The following is a 24,191-nucleotide window of genomic DNA, read 5'->3' as shown; positions in this document are numbered from 1 at the left end:
GGATATTATTTGTGCAGTTGATCAGAGGTAAAATATGAAAATGACCTTGAAGACAAAAGACATAATAACCATAACTAACTTTGTTCATGGGGTGTAGGAGCAGAGGGAGTAGCCAGTGAAGAGAGAAAAGTGAAGATAAAAATATAACTGCTTAACTATGTATCATTTAAAATACTCTTTTAAGCAGGGGAGGGATAGAGGACCAGTTCAAAAATGAAATCACATAATAAATGAACCTTTGTTTTTGCTTGCATGTGAATATGAGAATGAAAAAAATAGAGGGAACTGAAGTTTAAGGTAACAGTTTTTGGGCAGGGGTTGAGATTTTTCAAGGCAATGGGGTTAAGTGGCTTGCCCAAGGCCACACGGCTAAGTAATTATTAGGTGTCTGAGGTCGAATTTGAACCCAGGTACTCCTGACTCCAAGGCCAGTGCTCTATTCACTGCGCCACCTAGCCACCCAAGGTAACAGTTTTAAAAAAGGAATATTTCAATAAAGGAAGAAAAATACAGTTTAAAATTTTTATACTATTTTTCAAAGTATTAACATAGAAATAATGAATAGTGTGGGGCATATGCTGGAGTCAAGAATTCCAGGATTCAAGTCCTGCCTGACTATGGAAATATGGACAAGTCATTTAATTTCTTAACTTTGAAACTAAAGTTATGGAGAATTGACAATCTGTATGGTGGAAAAAAAGCTTCTACAAGATATCTCCATATAAACAAAATCATAAATCCAGAACCTCACCTCCACCAAAAAACTATTAATAGGCCTAAGCTTCTTAGTGAAAACTGAAGCAAACCCCCTTACTTTTACCCCCTTACTCTTTCACACTTCTAAGATATCATTTATAAGCTATCTGATCCTCCCAAAGAGTTATTAATGCATGTGAGTTTTGGCTTCCTTCCCTCCAGGAGGTGCATCCACATTTAATATTCTCAGAATCACAAGGAAATGTACATACATGTATGAAATTCCAATACTATCTCCCAACTAAAGTGTTATCAAAATTAAAGCAAATACATATCACACACAGCTGGAAAGAAACGGGGGGGGGGGGGGGGGGAGGGAAATGAGAGCTTATTAAAATGCTATAAAACCTAATGGCAACACAATCTAATGTAATCAAAGTTAGTAATAAGGAAGAAAAGATTGACAAAAGATGAAGAACTAAGTTTTCTGCAAATGTTTTAAGTCTACACCGCATTCGCTTAAAATTCCTCCTCACCCAAAATGCAGGGACCCTCGTAGTGCAACTGAGAAACTTTTACAGGAGCCATGGTATTCAGAAGATGAAAACAACCTGGCCTAGATTTCCTTGGCACTAAAACTGCTTGTCCCAATGAACTGCAAGCATTACCAGCTACATCACATCACAATGACGATGAGAGATGAAAAGAAGGACACTATGTCCAGTTGTCCCAGAACAATCATCTAAGTTCTTTTGAAAGTCTGCCAAAAAGATGTTAGCTACTTAACTATTTAAACACTGGATATTTTGGCTTAAATAGATGAGATGAAACTAAATATTGTATAATTATGGTGAGTAAACTTGGTTCCAGAATAGAAATAAAAAAATGTACCTCCCTCCTTTCTTTGCAGAGATAGGGAACTATAGATATGGAATATTGCATTTACTGTTAATGTATTGGTTAATTTTGCTGAATTCCTTTTTTTTCTTCTTTTTTATAAATTCTCTGTTACAAGAGATGATTCCTTGGGTATGACAGGTGAAATCCGAATTAGAGAAACAAAAGTTCCAGCTTCTGAGCATATTGATTTATTAAGCAATTCATTTCAATTGCATAATAAATTCGGACCAGGCCTTCTCAATTTAGCACCCCAAATACAGGGGAAGACAGATATTTTTTTACCAGGCAATGGTAAGACCACACAGCTAGGTAATTATTAAATGTCTGAGGTCAGATTTGAACCCAGGTACTCCTGACTCCAGGGCCGGTGCTCTATCCACTGAGCCACCTAGACGCCCAAAGACAGATCTTTGGCATTAAAAAAATTATGATATAAACCAGGATACAAGATTAGATAATCTTATTTCTAATTAGAGGAAAGATGAAGGATTTTCCAAGTTGGGAAGGAAGAAGATGGGAGTTTCAATCAGTTGGGAGAGGACAAATGAGTTTTGAGATCCTTCCTTTTCCAGAATTGGGAAATGCTGATTAATTGCATCTACCTTCATTTTATGAAATAATTGAAAATTTGTGCTATTTATTTTCCCCATGAATGATTTGCAGAAAAAACAACAGGATAGAGGATAATACATGTGGGAGCCCAAGGTGAAGTCAATGTTCATAACATGGAATCTGATTGGTTCTATCTATCCTCACACCAAACCAACACCATTTTGTAACTAGCATTCAATCTATTTTTGACAGAATATGGGTAAGGGAAGAAAGATATTCAGAAACAAAAGTAAGATTTTGCTCACAATTGAATATATGAAGTAGGAAAAAGAACACTGTCTTTGGGATCATGAGTTCTGGATTTGAATCTTACTTCAGACACTTAAGTGATTCTCAACAAGTCACTTAAACTCTTAGTCTCAGTTTACTTATCTGTAAAATGAGAATGATGACATTTGCACTACCTACCCCAAAGAATTATTATGAAGAATGTACTTTGTAATCATTAAATGATATAGAAATATAAGTTAACTATAAAAATATAAGCAATTTAATAGAAATAGATTATAAGTTAAAAGACTTAGATTTTAGTCCTAGTAACTTACATGAAAGGCAAGTGACTTATCTTTCAGGATCTGTTCCCTCATATGTGTGTAATATGAGTTAGATGAACTAGTTGATCTCAAAAGATCTTTCTAAATTTAAATCTATGATAGATAATTTCTGTTAGTTCTCATAGCCTAGAGTTCTCTAATTTCATTCAAAACAAAACCCCTTGGGAATGGGAAAGGAGGTGAGAAAGAATGAAGGAAAATTTCCAGTAAGCATTTTCCTGCAATGTGGATAGCATACTTCCAACAGAACAATCCAAAAACAGAAAATGAATCTGCTTAAAGTGAAAAATAAAATTGTAAAGTACTTATAAATTATGAATTTTATCTTGACTAATCATAGCCCTCTTATTTTACAGTTGAAGAATCCAAGGCCTGCAGAGATTTAATGACTTGTTTAAGATCTCAGACTATTTGATGACATAACCAAGATCAGATCAATAGCATTTATTATAAAATACTTACAGGCAGTGAGGTGATACAGTAAATAGAACACTGGGCTTGGAATCAAGAAGATTCATCTTCCTGAGTTCAAATTCACTTACTAGCTGAGTGACCCTGGGCAAGTCATTTAACCCAACAGGTCACAGTTTCCTCATATGTAAAAATGAGATGGAGAAGGAAATGACAAACAACTCCAGCATCTCTGCCAAGAAAATCCCAAATAGGATCACAAAGAATTATACACAACTGAAACAACAATTACAACAACAACAATGTGCTAGGCACTATGTTAAATGCTAAGGATACAAAGAAACACAAAATGGTCCTTGCCCTCAAGAAAATGACATTCTGAAAAGCATGACCTCCTGCTCTCACACGCAGCAATGCTAGTCCTGCCGGCCCGAAGGTAATACTGGTTGCCCTTACAACACCTGGATCTCCCCCGTCTGTCCCAGACAGAGCCATTTACCTCCCCAGGCCCTTACTCTAATTTCCAAATACAAAGTCCAGAAAAGCTCCAGCCAAACACAATTTCTCCTGCTCCTCCTTCATCCGTGGATATGTTTATTCAAGATACTCCTGACTCTGCTACTAGCCCAACTTCAAATAACCTTTCATCCCAGAACAAGGCCAAGATCCATCAGGGAAAAGAAGATCAGAACCTTGTGAAAAAACCCAAGATGAGGACAGTGTTCTCTCAGGCCCTCAACGAAATGTACTCAACAGTAGATTCGTGGAGCAAAAATACCTCAGCCCACGGCAGATTCAAAATGTGGCTGAAAATGTGAACCTTACTTATAAACAGTTCAAGACCTGGTTTCAGAACAAGAGAATGAAGTCAAAGAGATGGCAGAAAGATACCATGTGGTCAAAGAATGGCAACAGTATGGTTCAGAATGGATCAGCTGTTGGGGAGTACATAAGCTTCTACTCTCCATTTCACCAGGACTACATGATGAATCCTTCCAGAAACCTGCCAGGATGGAACAACCAGACTTGGAATAACCAGTTCCAGAATAGTGGAGAGGGCTCCTACCAGCACCAACAGTTGCTTCAGTACCCCTACCCTGCCAATGACTTGGGAGCCTTTGGAAATAATACTAGTGAGTCCTATCCCATGAAACAACAGACTACTATGAGTTTTAATAACCTCCACACCATGGAATATCTCCCAAGCTACTCCATGAACATGCAGCTGACCCACAGCAAGTCAGAAGAGAACTATGACTACCAGCAAGCCAGTAATGCTCAAACACAGTTCTTAGATTCCAGTGGAGTACCTATATTTCAGTCATAATCTGAGCAGTTAATTTTTTCTTCACCCCTGATTTCCTATCTTTTTACTGTTATGTGACTGCTTTGGTTGGCTGATTTATTTGAGTAAAGGCATCTCTTACATGCAGAGAGTCACTACCCTCTTTAGATTTTACTGGCTGGCTCCAGATTTAAGCATTGTTGGACTATATGTACAAAGTCCATAAGTTTCAGAATCCTGATCTAAAATCACAGAAGGAAAGCCATTATCATTTTTTTAAAAAGTTATGAAAAATCATGTATTGGGAAAAGACAGGGTGGTGGGATTTGTTGATGCCTTTGTGGTTTTTTTAAACAAGGTCTTGATAAAGTTATGATTAAAGCTTATTGTCTTTCTAGACTTTAATTAATATATTCTTTTAAATAAATATAGATAAAAGCTCATGCTTGTGCCCTCCATTTTGAGATTCCCCAATTTATCCCTGTAAATATGTCTTGTTTGTACAATTTCTGCTTGTTCTTTTTCCCATTAAATTGTGAGCTCATTTGAGGACAGAAACCATCTTTTACCCTTCTTTGTCTCTGCTGTGCTTAGCACAGTGCCTTGAAACATAGGAGGCTCTCTAATGTTCATTTGACATGGCTTGGCTTTCACTTTTTCAATACAAAAAGCTAAAAAAGGAAAAAAAAGAAAATGACATTCTAATAGGGAAGACAACATGCAAACAAATCAAGTAACTATGCACAATTAGGAATTTCCAGGATAAATTAGAGATAATTTCAGGGGAAGACCCTAAAATTAAGGAGGAATCAGGAAAGATTTCCTACAGAATATAGGAACTTTATCTAAAACTTGAAAGAATCTAGAGAAGTCAAGAGGCAGAGATGAGAGGGGGGAAATGCCAGGCATGAGAGTTGGGTAAGAAAAATGCTGAGAAGAAGCATCTTGTGCAAGGAACAGGAGGCCTGTATCATTGAAGAATATATCTAAGGGAGTAGATATAAGAAGACTGGAAAGCTAGGAAGGGACCAGGTTATGAATGGCTTTAAAATATAAATGAAGGACTCTATTTGACTATATAGATAATAGAGGATGACATGGTCAGAGCTTCACTTTGATAGCTGAGTGGAAGAGAGATTGATTTGCAATTCAATGTTGTTTCCAGCACACTCTAGGACCACAAGATAGATAGTTCAGTGACTCACAATAAAATGGAGGGGGCAAAGTAAATATATATACATATACATATATATATATATATGTATATCATTTCTAGACAAAAACTATTGTACTTTAAATTGTGATTGTTCAATTGTTCTCAGTCATATGTCTGACTCTGCAATCCCATTTGGGGTTTTCTTGATAGAGATTCTGGACTGGTTTGCCATTTCCTTCCCCAGCTCATTTTACAGATGAGGAAACTAAGGCAAAGAGGGTTAACTGAGTAGCCCAGGGTCACACAGTTAGTAAGTATCTGAAGCCAGATTTGAATTCACAAAGAGGATTCTTCCTGACTCAAGGCCTGTCATTCTATCCACTCTGCCATCTGGCTGCCTATGGGGCTTAAGTACTCTTCATTCTAATGATAAACAACATTAATAGTGACAAATATGACAAGAGGGAGGAAACTCTGTATTTTACAGTGTCATCTTCATATGAATAATATTCTAAGTAAATAAATAGTAGTAATTCTCTACAAATCACAAGTCTATTAAAATCAGAAATGACTGCAAAAATCTGACATCCAACTCTCCAGTCTATCGAAGTCTCCAGGGAATTCTCTTGGTAAAACGGGTCAAACTAGATGAGATTCTAAAATAAAATTTTAAAGTCTCTTGCATAATATTAATGACAGCAGAAGAGTTTTAAGCCTCCTTAGGAAGTCTGAGTAGTATGTTTCAATAAGGCAATTAGCCAAAACTTTCACTTAGCCCCTTTCTTTTGGAGAAAAAAGATAGGAAGCTTTTCTTCCTCACCTGTGGGGAAAAAATTAAAACCAAGAAAAATCTGTTCCCAACATGTTATTTTTACAATAAACATAACTTCTCCTAGATAAAACTGATATTATATCTGCATGAAAATTTCAGGTACATTAGGAAGTAGTAAAATGACACCTTACAAAGCAAGGGGATGGGGTGGCATAGGCAAGGCCAGATATGGATCACTATCATCTATCAGCTCTCTGTTCATCCCCATCCAAACAAAAGAGGCTGGGTTACCTGGGAATGATAGATGACTTGAGTTTGAAGATGTCACCCATCAAAATGACATGTTCTCATCAGGCTACTCAAAGTTGTGATCAGTAAACAAGGAAGGCCTATAAAAAGTTGCTGAACTCTTTTTAGCTCTCAGGGAGAGAAAGAACAAGAGAAAAGCTGGGAAAAGAGGTTTTCAATCCAACTTTCACTCCCTTGTTACAAAGAATTTTAGGAGTCTAAAGGAGAGCTCATTATTATTATTACAATGGAAGTAAGGCAAAATAATTTTCACAACTTTAAGAATGTGCTTTTCAATTAGAAAAGACCAAGAGTTTTCTAAATGCATAATGAGTATTGACTGTGATTTAATCCAGATTCTAAAACATCAAGGATGGTTCAGAATTTAGAGAATTTGGATTGTTCCAAACTAGAGCCAACAGCTCCTACCACAAGCCCTTTATCGATATATCCTCCTATTCCTGCTAGTAGGCTCAAAACATTTTAGGAGCTAACTCCAGACACACCACCCAATTTCTTAGAATTACAAAATTTTTAAGAGTTGGAAGGCACCTTGGAGATCATTTTTTCCAATCTCCTCATTCATAGAAGACAAAACCAAGGCCCAGGTTAAGTAGTTTAGTTCCTCTGCCTAACATTCTATTTTATCAGAGATAATACCATTCCTCCAGTTTTTCAGCTAGAAAATTTGAAGCTAATTTTTTTTAATTCTCATTATCCTTCATATCTAATTTGTCATTGGGACTCCAGTTTGAGATGTGGAAATAATTGGTCATTGAAAATGAATCTTCCAAGGGGGGCAGCTAGGTGATATAGTTGATGGAGCACCAGCCCTGGAATCAGGAGGACCTGAATTCAAATCCAACCTCAGATAATAATTACCTAGTTGTGTGACCTTGGGCAAGTCACTTAACCCCATTGCCTTGCAAAAAAAATGAATCTTCCATCACCAAGGACAATGTCTAATTTATGTGAATCCTCTACCTTGAGTGTCAACATCTACTTCTGGGAGAAGAATGAGTAGAACAAAACTCCCAACAAGTTCATCATATAGCACTTGTCAAGGTTGAGATTTATAATTCAGTCATCTTACTCCACTGGCAGTTAGGTGGCGCAGCAGTTAGAGTGCCAGGCCTGCAATTTCATCTTCCTGAGTTCAAATCTAGTCTTAGAGAATTACTAGTTGTATGATCCTAGGCAAGTCACTTAACCCTGTTTGCCTCAGTTGCTTCATCTGTAAAATGACCTGGAGAAGGCAAACTACTTCAGTATCTCTGACAAGAAAACCCCAAGTGGGGTCATGAAGAGTCATGAAAAATGACTGAACAACAAAACATGTGACATTGACTTCTTAACTTCAGGTGCTCCTCAAGGTTCTATCCCATGCTCTCTGCCCTTCTCATTCTCTAATCACTGCCTCATCTACTTCTAATGATTCCCAAATCTCTATTCCTAGCCCTGAACTCTCACCCATATGTCAGTCCTCTATTACAAAATACCTTTTGAATATATCAAATGCTCATTATCTCAAACTTCACATTCAACTGTATGAGCTTATCAACTTTCCTCTGAAATTGTTTCTGCTTCCCAAATCCTCTACTTGCACATGTGTACCATGATTGCTCAAGACTTCCAACTAACAAGATCTCCTCTCTTATTTAAAGCTCTCATTTGCAGTTGTGTGTTTGGATATTCTCTAATCTGTATAACTTCCCCAATTTCTGTTTGCTGATTATTTGGATAAATTAATTTACTACTACTTGTTATTTATGGTGGTCTTTTGTATAATCGGTATCTGATAGGAAGGAACTAAGGTGGAGAATGTATACTGAGGATTCTCCCCAACTTAAGTGGCTTTGTGAAGCAGTTTTTATTCAGAACCTTTCAAACCCCTACACTAGTAATATTTGAAGATGAAGATAGAGATCAATCAACCTAATCAGTCTCTTGGAGATAGATAAGAAAATAGCAAGCACTCAGTCATAACTCTTCTTTTGCTCCCCCTCAAAGAAAATTAAGCAACTTGTCGATTCATTGTATATAGGAAAAGTCAGAGTTGAGATTTAAACCAAGATTTCCTGATGCAGTTCTTTATGTGTACAAAACTACTTCACTAAAATTTATTTTTCACCAAAACCAATTTTTTCTTCCTCTAAAATGCCTCCTCACCCTAAAGTATAAAAATAAAAACATATTTCAACCAGGTGAAGCCATCCAAGATAGTACTTTCACCTACAGTTTCTACTTGTGTAGACATAGATTGAAAACTAAACAAAACAATCCAGAGCAAAATTGTGAATGTGTGAAATTTGGTGTCTTCCAATTTTGATTCCCTTTTCCTCTCCAGTGGCATTTTCTCCCCCACTTCAAGTTCCCTCTACTTTGGTTTGTTGACATTCTCTAGAATGTGAATTCCTGGAGAAAAGGGAGTTCTATCTTTGAACACTGAGAGCATAGTCCAATTTCCTGCACACAGCAAGTGCTTAATAATGCTTGTAGAATTGAAGTTCTTTAAAGATATGTCCTTGAACTTCTAATCCCTCTCTATCTGCTATCCCAAAACTATAGTCATCATATTTTATAGTAGTTGACTTCAACTCTACATCCTTAATCATAAATTTTCCCCAGACTTCAAACTTGATTTTTCTATCTACTAGACATCATCCTGTTGGATGACCTTTTAGCATTTCAGTTCAATATGTCTAAAAACCATATTCATCATCTTTCCTCTTAGATCTACTTGGATTGGACCTACTTGGAAACCCAGCTTTCATATCTGTCAGCGGCATCACTATTCTCCCAACCGCTCATGTTAATTCTACATCCTACTCAGCCCTGAAGGAAAAACCAGATTGCTACTTATTGGAAATGTAGAGCAGAACTTCTTAACCCAGGATACATCAACTCTTTTAAGATTAGAGTGATTATTTCACTGTATTTCAATGTAATTTTTTCCATAATAATCCTATGTATTTTATGCATTTAAAAACAGTATTTAGAGGGGATACACAGGTTTTACCACACTGCCAAAGGGGTCCCTGACATGCCCCAAAACATTAAAAATTCATTTTCTGTAGAGGAAATATTTAGTTGTCCTCTGAGCTCACTTCCAACTCTGAGGTTCTATGACTGTCATAATTCTCTTCTATGCTCACATATCACCTAGTAAACAGGTAGACACACTCAAATACCTGCTGACTAAGTGACTGATTAAAATGCAGTGTCATGCTATTTACCACACTTATTCAAGTTCATTTCCTACTAAGATCCTACTCCATTCAACATGTGATGAAAAAAGCTTTGTTAATGGAGAACAAGTTTTGGGAGATGCTATCAAGCCAGAAACACTTTGAGTATTAGTGTACTGCCAGACTATGATAAATCGATCTTCCCAAAATGAAGATGACCATGTCATTCCCCTAATCTCCAGTGATTCCTTTTTGTTTTGATCAGTTATAGTTCAGTCACATCTAACACATTATGATTCCATTTGCGTTTCCTTGGCAAAGATACTGGAGGGGTTTGACATTTCCTTCTGAAATGGGGTCATAAAGAGTCCAATGCAACTAAAAAGATGAATAAACTATAAAGCAACATCTCTAGCTAATTTTACAGATGAGGAAACTGAGGCAAACTTGATTAAGTGATTTGCCCAGGGTCACATAGTATGTAAGTGTCTGAGATGAGTCTTCCTGACTCCAAATCCAGCACTCCTATCCACAGGGCAACTAGTTATCTAGAACTAAACATAAAATTCCCTATTTTTCTTTTAAAACCCTTCATTACTTGGTCCTTGCTACCTTTTCACTATTCTTATACCTTGCTTCCTTCCATATATTTTATGATCCAATGACACTGGCTTCCATGAAGGTTCTTATATATGACATTCCATACATTTCCATTGATTGTTGTCCCTTAGGCTTAGAACTCTCTCCCTCTTTATCTCCATGTCCTGGTTTTCCTGACTTTCTTTTAGTCTCAACTAAAATCACATCTTTCCCAGTCCCTCCTAATCTTAGTGTCTTGCTTCTTGAGATTATTTCAAATTTATTTTGCTTTCATATTTATGCATAATTACTTGACTGTCAGTTCCAAGAAGACAGGACTTCAATGACAAGGGAAATTGTTGTTTTTGCTCTTCTTTGCATCCTCACTAGTTAACACAATGCCATTAGTTAATAAATACTTTTTGATGCAACTGTCATGCTATGACCAGCCTAATTAAGTTCAGAGAGATCAAAAAGTTGACCATTAGGTAAGTGATGAATTTCTTTAGCCACATTCATTCATAAATCTATTACCCAACTACCTAGAAGTATTTTGATCTGAATGAAGTTTAGGGAGCACCCATACAGATAAAATCACAGATCCTTTGAAGTGTCAAAGAATTATAGATGGAAATGGTCAACACATCCTAATTTAACTCCATTCATGACATGTAAAGAGGTAGCATACCAATGAGTCATTCTATCATATCCAAAATAACATCAATCAGAATTCTTTTCTATACCCTCAGAAGTGACCCTGATCTCATCTATAAGCAAAATTAATTCTGCTTATAATATGCCATGTAGTGAAATTCACAGAAAATCCACTGAAAATATTCCTAAATCTAGAAACTACATCCCAGGGATACTATTTTTACTCCCCTGGCTATATCATAAATGTCACCTAATTTTTAAGAGTTCCTGAAAGATGACTTAAGAGGTATTTCCTTGATGAAAGGTAGGGAAATAGAGAAAATGGTCTCTTAAAATTTATTCTAATCCTATGAAGAATCCTAAAAGATTTATTTAAATGTCTATATTAAGCACAATCCTATGAAAAAAACTTATTTTAGGCACATGCTACCCTAATGGCTTCTACTTCTCTACAACAGAATGAAAACTCTTTTAAGGTATAAGTTAGTTCTTTTTTAATTTTTTGTCTTTATTTCCACAGGATCTAGTGAACAGACTGGCACAAGACCTAACACAAAAGAGGTAGTGAATAAATGTTTGCAAAATTTAATTCATAAAATTCTGAAGTTAACAAAAAGTTTAGGTCCTTGTCAAAATAAATTTCTAAAAAGGCAATACCACCTTTCAAGTCTGTTGGTTTCTCCTGATAGTTCTTATAGGCCTTCATAATATCACATATGTGCCACCTAAGAGATCAAAAAGTCAAGTCTAAAACATAATAAAATGAAAACAATGAAAAATTACATAGGAGATCCAAATGATGGTCTGCTTATTGAATAATCAAGTGGTTTGAATTCTAAAAAATCTAACTATTTTGATACCCAGACAGTTTCAGTAAGCATAATTTCTAACTTCTGACTTAAAGGAGGAGACTTTTCAGGGACTTATTAGACAAAGTTAGATAAATTAGATAAAATATTTTTTGAAATTGGTCATGATTTCTGAACTTAGCAACTAATTGGCAAGAAATTATTGCCCACTTGATGGATGACAGAAGTAAGTTTTGAAGAAGTTAAGTGACTTATCCAAGGTCGTGATTGGACCACATTTGCAGCACTATGTTCAGGTCTAGGTAATATAATTTAGAAAGTATATTAACAAACTAGGAAATATCTAGAGATGAATGATTAAGATGGTGAAGCATCTCAAGACTATGCCATATGAACCTCTATTAAATGAATTAGGGATGTTTAGTCTGAAGAAGGAAAGACATGATAACTATCTTCAAGTAGTTAGAGCTATTATGTGAACAATGAAGAGAACTTCTGCTTGGCCTTCAAAGGAAAAACAAAATAGGAACTTTGATAAATAATAATGTTATAATTTAAATAAATACTTGTGAATGTTATGGAGAGGAAAGCTTTGCCTTCATATGTAAGAAAATTTCTTGTCTGAGGTCAAATTTGAACTCAGGTCCTCTGACTCCAAGGCCAGTGCTCTATCCACTGTGTCACCTAGCTGCCCCAAGAAAATTTCTTAATAGAATGGATGGCAATAGGAGGCAATACATTTTCCCTAACAAATGGCATTTTTAAAAAATATTTTTATTTATTTATTTTTCCAAGTATATGTGATGGTAGTTTTCACCAATCATTTTTTTTGCAATGTTTTGAGTTTTACATTTTTCTCCCTCCTTTCCTTCCCTCCCCAACAGAAAGCAATCTAATATAGGTTCCACCTTTGCACTTATGCTAAACATAGATACATATTAACATGTTAACAAGAGGTATCTAAGCAAAAGTTGGATAATCATTTGTTGATGTTATAGAAAGGATTTTTCTTAATATACAAATTGAACTGATTGGTCCAAACTCTGAAAGCTGGTGATTCTTCTTTAATTTCCTAGACTGGAAGTTCTGTAAAACTCCATAAAATGCATCTTATCTAAACTTTTTAATGTCTCTCAGAGCTTACCCTGATTCTCCAAACATAGTACTGTTGTTCAGTTGTTTTTCAGTTAGGTCTGACTCTTCACTCCATTTAGGGTTTTCTTGGCAAAGATACTGGAGTGGTTGCCAATTCCTTCTCCAGCTCATTTTTTTTACAGATGAGGAAACTGAGACAAACTAAGTTAAGTGACTTTCCCAATGTCACACAGCTAGCAAGTGACCTGACTCCAGGTCTGGCCCTCTATCTACTGAGAAACTTAGCAGATCCCTCTGACAAAGCAAACACTTCATCAATTTTGGCTGGATAGAGGAATCAATGAATGATCCCACTTGGCAATAGGTTGGAAAGGAGTTTCATTAGCATAAATATAAATACTGAAGATTCCAACACACCATAAACTCATTACAACATATAATAGGGCACATGGCCCAAATGCCAAAACTAGGTCATTCATTTCAACATGACCTAAAGAAGATCCTCCAGGGCAAAGTTAAAGTCATGTTAAACAAGCAAAATCAAAAGATGATCTCCACACTGAAGCATCCAGTCTCTTCAAAGTTAGTAACCAAGTAGCCTCATGCTTCTTTTTTTTTTTTGCAATAGTGACCTCATATACTGCTGGAAAGGTTGAAGCTTTTGATGGGGACCTGCCTCTGATGGAGACAAGGGAAGCTGTACTAGATATGATATCAATAGGAATTGAGGAGTTCCCTTATGGTTCCATCTCCCATCATATAACCCTGCTCTGAAGGGACTTCTGGAACCTGTCCTTGCTTTGAGACTTCCTTTTTTGACAAATTTGCTTAAAATCAGCCTGCAGGATCAGAAGCCAAAGAAATGTGATTATTTTTACAAGCTGCTCATCTTTGGACACGAGGCTGAACAAAGAACACGATGTCTCAGTAAACCTGCCACAAGACCAATCATCACCACAATTTCAATGATTTCTGAGCCTCCAGATTGTCTTGACAGACACCAAGAAGATCTGCCTCATTCCTGTTATTCCTAGACATAGTCATTTTTTTAAAAAAAAGAGATCAACAAAAGGATCCCCAAGACACGAGGTTGACACCAAATTAAAATTCTCTAAGAGACAGGAATGAAAGAAGCAGGTATTTGCTTTGGACTAATGTCAATTCATAGAAAATTCAGGAGGACCAGCATACCAAATTTAATCTAAACACTGAAATCTGGCCTGGGAGATCTCAAACACTGGAAAACCTACAATGCACTGAGAAATCTTTGGTAATTACTTGGATTTTATTTTGAATATTGTTCTCAAGTCTGTGGTTCTACTCTCATACATTACCTTCCCAAGCCTCATAAAGCACTTTTTTTAACATTCCCTCCAACATGTTTACCTGTATTTTGTGTATTACATTCCTCTTTTCATATATCTGCAAACTACATGAAATTAGGGACTATGTCTTAATTAAACTGAATATTTTTCTCAGTGCTGAGAAATAAATCCTTAATGAATGCATCATCATCATCATCATAGATAGAATACCAATCTCACAGTCAAAGTCCTGAGTCTAAGAACTACTTAGCTGAGTGAGCCTCCTCAAGTCTTTCTCAGAGACTCCAGTCAACTTTCTAAGATTGTAAATTGCACAGCAGGAAAAGAGAGTTTCCTCACAGAAAGTTCTTCACATCAATTAAACCACACATGCAGCTTAAAAAAATTAAAATTAAAAAGCTAGTATTATATCATTGTCAATCATCTTTCAAGTCCCTCTTCTTTGGGGGACACAGCACAAGGACTCATAAATGGCAGTTCTCCCAGAGCTATCACTTAACAGTTCAATGGCCTTGATTCCATTATCTTTCTTCTCTGTACTTCCATTTTCCAAACTATGAAATAGGCATATCCCATCATTAAATCAAATATTATTTCATTTAATTTTAAGGTATGATGTGGATATAAAATCCTCAAATAAATATAAAACACTGAGATATTGAATGATGCTAGAAATTTGAGCTACCCTAAACCAAATACTTAATTTCTGCATGTCTAATGGTATAGGGAAGGAAAATTTACTTTTGTGAATTTCATACTGTATTTTTTTTTACAGTTTTAGATCAAAGAATTTCAGAACTGTTGGGACAACTGTATCTCACATTTCTTTATGCTTTCTGGTTTAACAAAGAACATTCCTAACAAGAATCCTCTAAGATAAATAGTGTATGTACTAAAATCTCCTCTGTTAAGAGGAGATGAGAAAACTGAAGCTTAATGAGATTGTGACTCATTCATAGTCATCCAGCTCGTAGTCATTATATATGACCTAGCCCTTACAAACAGTCTTGTTCATGGGGTCATAGATTTAGCACTAGAAAGGTCCTAAGAAGCCACTAAGTCCAACTCTCTCATTTTACAGAGAAAACTCAAAGAGATTACATTACTGGCTCAAGGTCACACAGTTCCTTAGTATCTGAAACAAAATTTAAACCCAGATCCTCCTGTCCCCAAGTCCAGCATTCTTCCTACTATACCATCTGCTGTTCAACTCTACCATTTTACAAATGAAGACACTGAAGCTAAAAAGTGAAAAGATTTGCAAAGGTCACACAGCCAAATAAAGACAGAACCAGGAGCCCAGGTACCCTGTCTCCCAAGTCAGTGCTCATTTCACTCCTTACAGACTAAGCCTTGATTAATGGGCATCTTACAACCACAGTATGAGAAGAAAACAAGGAAACATAAGAGTCACAGAGTTTAATCAGATAATTTTACAATTATGCAGTCATGGGAAAACTTAATAAAAAGATATAAATACACATTATAACCATGACAACAAGATACTAACTCTTCCCTTTTATTTAATAATTACAGTTAACTACAGCAAACAAAAACTCATCATTGCAAATTAATTTTTTCTAGCCTCTCTCAAAAGCCCTTTTTCATTTATAAGTGTGGTTGGCTAATAAGCATAGTGATGAGTTGTTGTTGGGTTTTTTCTTAAGTGGCTTGACTAAAAACTTAATTTTCGCATATGAAATTGCATAATATTACTACTTTGAGAAGCAAAGACCCTAGTATTCTTCTACAAGCACCCGAGGATGTTAATATATTATTTCAGTGGCTAGAATGAAGCAAAATTCTGATTTCACTGTAACTCACACAAAAATGGAAAAAGGAAACTATCCAAGGCAAATTCCAGAATAATCATGGACACCTTTACCATTATTTTTCCTCCTTCTTCTCCTCTGCTTCCCTTTCTCCCTCCCCTTGTCTATACATGGTATCTGATACATAAAAGCCATTTTAAAACATAAATGTTCATTTTTAGTTTGGAAGGAATAATGTGCTCAGGTCTGGGTACCAAGTTTATGATCTGAAATGCATCTAAAGAAAAATAACCAGGCTAGTTTTGGGGAACTCAAAAGTATGCAATAGAAATATCAGTTAACAAAAACCAATCATGTTAAATCCAGCCAAATAAATTCATCTTAAATAAAATCTCTCTTTGCCCATTTCCCCATTTCTATTAATGACATCACCTTTCTCCCAGTCACCCAGGCTTAACACTAGGGTCACATCTGACTCTTCCTTCAACCTTAGCCCACATAACTAATCAGTTAGCAATCCTATTGTTTTACTTTCTCAATAACTCATAACTTTTTTTTTCTTCTCCAATCCAAGTTTCAGGCCTTCATCTCTTTCTTGTCTATTTAATTTTTTCCAATTACATACAAAAGTAGTTTTCAAAATTTATCTTTTTGCAAGCTTTTGAGTTCCACTTTTAATACCCTCCTTTTCTGTCCCTACCCATGACGGTGACCAATCTGAAATAGATTTTGTACACGTAGAATTGTATTTAACATATTTCCATGTTAACCATGTTGTGAAAGAAGAATGAAAACTAAGAGAGGGAAAACTATGAGAAAGAAAGAAAAAAAACAAAAGAAGTTTTAAAAAGTGACATAGTATACTCTGCTCTGCATTCAGAAACTATAGTTTTTTTCTCTAATTGTGAATTGCATTTTCCAAACAGGTCTCTCAGGATTGTCTTTGATCCCTGAACTGTTGTATCTCTTTCTTGTCTATTCTAGGGGAGTCAAACTCAGACTTCTGGCAACAAGTTGCCCCAAGTGAGGCAGAACTAGATTAAAATACAATTGAGAAATGTTTTAAAAATAAATAAAAGTTCAATAAAATGTAGATAATGATAATTTGTGGTTTTTTAGGTCTATTTCTTCTCCAATTCATCCTTTCCACTGTTGCCTCTAATCTCTCTATGCACTCTTCAAAAACCTTTAGTGGTACTCAATTACCAGGCAAAAAGTATAAATTTCTGATGCTGGAATTCAAGGCCGCCTGTAATCCGTTTCCAGACTATTTTCCAACTTCCTTTTACAATGGAGAAGGAAGAGCTTATATTCAATCACCAGTTTACCACTTATAATCTCTATGAATTTAACTGGAACCAGTTCATATAGGCTCATGGGAATCAATTGGTAAATTTTTGATAAATTTTCCATGTGAGCATTTATATCTTGGAAATTCACAAACATTATATACCAGGGTTTATTGTTTTTTCGAGACTTAAGGAAGTATTATTAATGAAGATTAAACTTTAAAATATACATTCAGACAGTTACACACACACACACACACACACACACACACACACAAAACCAGTTGTTTTATTTTTTTTTAGATTTTTTGCAAGGCAAATGGGGTTAAGTGGCTTGCCCAAGGCCACACAGCTAGGTAATTATTAAGTGTTTGAGGCCGGATTTGAACTCAGGTACTCCTTACTCCAGGGCCGGTGCTCTATCCACTGTGCCACCTAGCCACCCCTAGTTGTTAAACATATACCAGCACACTTCTGTCCTCCCCCCACCCCTCTATAAAATTCAGTTTCCTCCATGAAGGAATGGAATTAGATGACCTCTAAGATCCCATCCTGCTCAAAATCTGTAACTATTTCCCTTTATATGTTCTATATTAACATACAAATTAGACTACTCTATGTTCCTTAATCTCATTTTGTCCTTTTCCTTCTCAATACCTTTGCTCATGCCATTGCCTACATCACAGAAAGACTCATTTTCACTGTTGAAAACCCTCTTCATCCAAGGCTCACCTCAGGTACCACCTTCATGAAACCTTCACTAAAGTTCTCTTCTCCAGACATCCTTCAGGTCAAAGTGATCTCTCCCCTCTCAAAGTTCTCATTAGCATTTTGTCTGGACTTCTTGGAACTTATCTCACTCTCCTTTATACATTAATCATGTACATATTGTCCTTATGAGCCTGTAATCTCCTTGAAAAACAAGGTTAGAATTGTGCCTATCTTTGTTTCTCCAATATTCAGTATAATTCCTTGTGCAAAAGAGATACTAAATAGAAGTTGTTCATTTGAATTCTTGAATTTTTTTAAAGGGCAGAAATCATAGTCTTCACCTATTTGAAGAGCTGTGTCATGGAACAGGGCTTATATCATTCTTCTTGGTCTCAGAGGATGGGGTCTGATGGGAACAGGTCACAAGCAGACAAACTTCAGCTTCATGACAAAGATCTTCCTAACAATTAGAACTATACAACATAATGGGCTCTCTAGATAAGTCTTTGTCTTTCTAGATCCCAGGAACCTGAAGTATTTTAATTCTTTTGCTAAAGGAGAGAACTTGGAACTGAAAATAAAAGTCAAATTAAATTTTAAATAATAAAAAATAAATGTTATTACTGGATGACCACTCATTGAGGATGATGTAAAAAGATCATTGCTTCAGGAACAGTTTGGAGAAACTGTCTTTGTCAACTCAGAGATTTTATAAAGATTTTCACAGTAAGACAAAAATATTTAGGGGTATCTAGGTTTTTCAACTGATATCACAACCTGGGGTGTAATTTATGTGTTTTTATTTAACAGAGGGAGAAATTAATTGGGGGGGTAATTAAGAGAGTTCATAATTGAAGAGCTAGCAGCTTATTATATGGGAAAGTCATATAATCTCTCTATGCCCCAGTCTCCTACCTACCTCATAAGATTATCATGAGGATAAAATGAAGGGGGGGGGGTGAAATCACCTTTTCCTTACAAAATATGATCTATAAACACTGACTGATTGTGTACCTGGGCTGTACCTCCATGACTGTGTTTCTGAGTCCTGCCTCATATGAGCAAGACTTAGCAGCCTCTCTCATATGAATCATTTTATCATACTTTTTTCATCATTAATCCTATTGAACCATCGAGGAGGAGATATTGACAATTCAGTTACTGAAGAAGACAAGAAGTAAACCCAAGAAAAAGAAAGAACCCACAAGAGAAAAATCAGAATTGGAAGAAGAAAAAGAGGGGAAAACAAGGTTTTGTAAGATCTTTACAAAATGAGGAAACAATGGGGAAAAGGCAAGGGGGGATGAGGAGGTGATCAGGATACAGAAGTCAATATCTCTTACAGTGATAGCTGGCCTCCAGCACATGGCTCCACACTCATCAATATCTTTTCCCAGGACAAGTTATCTGGGGAATTTATGCTCTCTAATAATTGCCTTTCAGAGGGTTCTACTTATCTTACACTGGGAATCTGCCAGTAACCAGACCTGCAGGGCTCTAGTTAATTCCTTCAGCACTACCAAGTCTTTCTAATACCCCTCCCCACTACTGGCTGATAAACTTTCATGTTGCTTTCCCAGTCAGGGGTGAGTGAGAGAAAAATATGGGGGAGAGGGAAGCCAACCCACCTTCCAAAGAATTTTATGAAAGACTCAATGAGAGTAAATATAGGTAGATTGCTTTCAAGGTCAATCACATTATAAAGCACAAAGAGCCTGTAAGGTATTGCTAACAGCTGAAGACTTGTCTAAGTAGGAAGTAAAAAATGGAAGAAACAATTACTTTTAGCTGAGAAGTACATGCATTCATTTCAAAGCTTTGTTCTTTAAATACTGTTATCAGATTCAATGAGCTTTACTTTCAATTTCATGAAGCATTCCCTGACCACCCTGACCAGTAATGATCAAGGTCATTGATTAGGTTTCCTTTAAAACAAGAGTTCTTAAACTGGGGTTTACAGATCCTTAAAAGAATTCAGAAGTTTTATGATCCTGAATGGAAAAAAAAAACCTTTATTTTTCATTAATCTTTGGCTTCTATACACTCTATTTTATGAATTCAAAAATACAATTCTGAGGAGTCTATAAGCATCATGAGATTACCAAAGGGACTCATGACACATAAAAGGTCCTCTAGAGCTAGAAGGGACCTGAGAGATCATCTAACGTCTTCCTTTTATTTTATATATGAAGAAACTGGAATCCAAAGAATTCCCTTGTCTTTAAAATAAAATTAGACTAGATGATCTCTTACATGCCTTTTAACTCTAAATCAATGATCATAAGTGATTTGGCCAAAATTATAAAATATTAAGTGGTAAAAACTAGGATTCGATCTCAGGCCTTCTGACTTCAAGTTGAGAGAAATGATTATTCCTCCTAATAAATAACTAAGTATTGAATTAGGACCAAGTTTTCTCCCCTTTTCTATTCCTCATTCAGAAATCAACCAGTTTGGGGAATCTCTCAAAGATTTGCCTAAGTGCTTTTACAAATATCTCATTTGATCCACACAATAACCTTGGGATATTATTTTACAGTTGAGGAAACTGAGGCAGGCATTGATTGAGTCACTTGCTCAAGGTTACATAGCCAGTATCTGTGGTCAGATTTGAACTAAGGTCTTCATAACTCCAGACCTAACACTCTATCCAATGTACCAATTAACTGTCCTTAATTTTTAGGCATGAGAAAACTGAGCCCAGGAGAAGCCAGATAACTAGATAGAAATCATATAGGTAAATAGATAACAAATACAAGATTTGAACTCACTTCCTCTGACTCTAGGTCCAGAAATCTTTCCACTGGTCCCTAATTTGACCTTTCTTTTTAACAGATCACATCTCTACTCTGCCTGTAAATGGTAAATCGTTAAAGTGAAAACAGAATTTTTTGTGATTATGTCTGTATCTGTCTTTGTGTCTGTGTGTGCATGTATGTATTTGGATGCAGGAGCACCTGGATTATTATCATATGTGCAGCTTTCTACATAGCTGTCAATTTGGGTACAGCCTTACTCTGTTCCCTAGGATATAGTGATATGTCAACTAATAATTCACAAGAAAACAGTTTCCACATTCACACAAGTGCATGTAGTGAGCATAAGACCAAATCACAACAAGGAAGATCTTAAAGAAAAAGGAAGGATCTAGGAAGGGGTAGGGCTTTTTTGGCAACAGTCCAGAAGCTGGGCTGAACTTCCCAAAGTTCTTCCCACACAATCAAAATTTATGTTTTCCATTAGCATAATTCAAAGACCAAAGTTGGGGAATTTTTTCTCTTATTCTTTATCTTACTTTGTTTTTCTGTGATCAGTTTATGAGGTTTTGTTATTTTTGAGGCAGAGGGAGGATAAGAAGAGGAAAAAAGAGATGATCAAAAAGGCATTCCTGAGGTTGGGAAACAACAGGTCAATCAAATATCCTTGGGGAGAAAATGTAAGCACCAAATCATTATCCATACCCAGCTCTGTCATTGCATATCTTAAAATAGTCTGCCCATCATCCTTGGCCCTGATCTATCACTGAAGAGGATAGTTCAGAGTTATGCACTCATGATCTTCCCCAAAACCCTCTTCTTTCCACAAAAAAAATACTCCTAGAATCAGAATAGTACTGCTACTTTTAACAATAAATGAATCCCAATAGTATTGTAGAAAACAGAGATTAGAAATTATCCCCACCCATTTGTCCTTCTACAAAGCATCCCATTAGGAAAGGTATCAATTAAAGCTATACTGTTTTATATTAGACCTCATTCATCTAGAGGATTATGGGGTTCAAATCATATTTTTCTTGATGCCTTGATTTGATTAATAAAGTATTTAATATAGATAGATAGATAGATAGATAGATAGATAGATAGATAGATAGATAGATGATAGATAGATAGATAGATAGATAGATAGATAGATAGATAGATAGATAGAGATAGGCAATTGCTTGGCTAACACTTGGACCCAACAGAGCTCTTAAAACACTCACAATGTAAGCTTGGGTTTCATGATTACTTTTCTGCAATACAAAAGTTTGAAAATTTGATCCTAATTGGTCCCTTCTTCATTTAAGAAAGGCACTTGGGACAGCCATTTCTTTGTTTCTCATCAGGCTGAACATTGGCCTTCTCTATCATGCCTCCTTGGGCAGTCATTTCTTATCCCATGTCCCCAGTCCAGAACCCATTTTCCAGCTTTCTTTTTTTGTACTATCTTCTCCCATTAGAACATAAGCTCCTTATGGACAGAAACTATCTTTTTTTTGCTTGTATTTGACTCCCCAGTGTTTATATTCACAATGCCTACCACATAGTGAGTAGTTAATGAATTTTTGACTTTCTTTTAAATATCAAAAATTCATCTTCATTAAAAATTGTTAGTTGTTAAAAAAAAAATAGGATCCACATAATATATAGGGTAACTGAGATTTATTATGAGAAATCATTAGGATTTTCCTGATGTAAGGAAATATTCAAAATATTCTCTTTCAATATTCAAAAATAAAATATTTTAAAGAATTGGGGGTGGAGAGTAGGGAAGGGAGGAAGGAGGAATACCAAGTAGATGGCAAAACAGTCCTAAGCTGTGGTACCAGGGAAAGAACACTAGATCTGCAATCCAGAGGACCAGAATTTTTATCCCTCTTCTGTTGCTGGGGACCTTTTGGTCAAGTCAATTAATATTTCCAGGTAATCAATTTCCTCATAATAGGGCCTACTTTCTCATAGATTATCATTCCTTACATAATGGTCTTAAATCAACAGAATTTAAGGAATGCAGCAGTTTGTCCCTCTATCAAAACATGATGGTACAGTGAAAAGAGCACAGAATTCAGAAACAAAAATCTCAATTCTTTTTCTGCTAATTACTACCTTGATAAACATAGAGAAAATACTTCATCTCTCTGATCCTCAGTTTCCTTTTCTATAAAATGAGGGGAATAAAGTAAGTAATCCCTAAAGTCTCTTGCATCTCTAATCACCAATCCTATGATCCTCCTGATACAGGAAGAGATAGGGAGAGAGAAAGGAAAGAAAGAAAGAAAGAAAGAAAGAAAGAAAGAAAGAAAGAAAGAAAGAAAGAAAGAAAGAAAGAAAGAAAGAAAGAAAGAAAGAAAGAATCTATATGTTTTTATAACAAAGATGTCAAGAATTTTAGACAAGAAAAGATCATGCAACTATATAGCAATTTTTATCTCTACCATCACTTTATCTTTTCACTCCTCCCAGTCCTCACATAAAGAGAACAAGGAGGAAGCATTAGGCTGACCTACACAAAGAATTCCTGGGCAAATCACCAGCTGGGAAACTAAGAACATCCAAAAATGAGAAGTTCCACTAGTAAAAAGAGAAATAAAGAAATCATTGACCTTGGTTTACCCTAACAGCTTGTTCTAGAAGTCCTAGGAGGCAAGCAATTGCTTTAACGAAAAGAACACTGAACTGGGAGTCAGTCTGATACTTAGTCTAGTCACTAATCCCCTGTGGAACTATGAACAAGATCAAGAGGTCAAATTATTTGACTTCTCTGGGCCTCAGTTTTCTCATCTACAAAATAATCACATCAGGCTAGAATTATCAGCTGAAACAAATGAGATTAAATTTACAAGGGAAAACTTCTATCCCTCATACCTCATAGTAGACTAAAGATAATGTTGGACTCTCCAAGACTATGCCATTAGTACACAGAGTCTGTCAAGTTCTACATTTAAAAAGAAATCAGACAATATCTAGCAATGCAATGAGTCTGCTTGTCAAGGAACAGCCTCTCTAACTATGGAGAAACTCATCACAAATAGAATGGACATTAACTAAGGAATTACTTGGACATGGCAAAACATGAAACAAAGAAAACTGGAAAGTGAGCTTCAGTTCTGTACAGTCACCTTCTTGTGCTGCCTTGAAAATGGTAAAGTGATGGAAAATGGAATAGAGAGAGAGTTAAAAAGGTATCATTTGGAACTATTTCTAGAATTAACCTATCAGGATTCCAAATATGAAAATGAATCTTGGAAATGTCAGCATTTTCACAATAAGAATAATGAATGGAAGATGGATCTGAAATTCTTGAAAAGAAAGGAGTTGTATACAAAAATATTCATA

General features: G+C 35.9%; 1 protein-coding gene and 1 pseudogene across 2 annotated transcripts in view; one reads left to right on the top strand and one right to left on the bottom strand.

Moving 5' to 3' along the window:
* LOC141522389 (zinc finger protein DPF3-like) overlaps window positions 1-24,191 on the bottom strand; it is a 547,867-nt gene that overhangs the window by 399,468 nt on the left and 124,208 nt on the right. The window lies entirely within an intron of this gene.
* LOC141520371 (putative homeobox protein NANOG2) lies at window positions 3,561-4,500 on the top strand (annotated as a pseudogene).

The sequence above is a fragment of the Macrotis lagotis genome, chromosome 4 (genome assembly GCF_037893015.1).
Source record: "Macrotis lagotis isolate mMagLag1 chromosome 4, bilby.v1.9.chrom.fasta, whole genome shotgun sequence".
NCBI classification, from domain to species: Eukaryota; Metazoa; Chordata; class Mammalia; order Peramelemorphia; family Peramelidae; genus Macrotis; species Macrotis lagotis.
The sequence above is the reverse complement of the archived record's forward strand: the minus strand, read 5'-3'. Positions and strand labels throughout refer to the sequence as shown.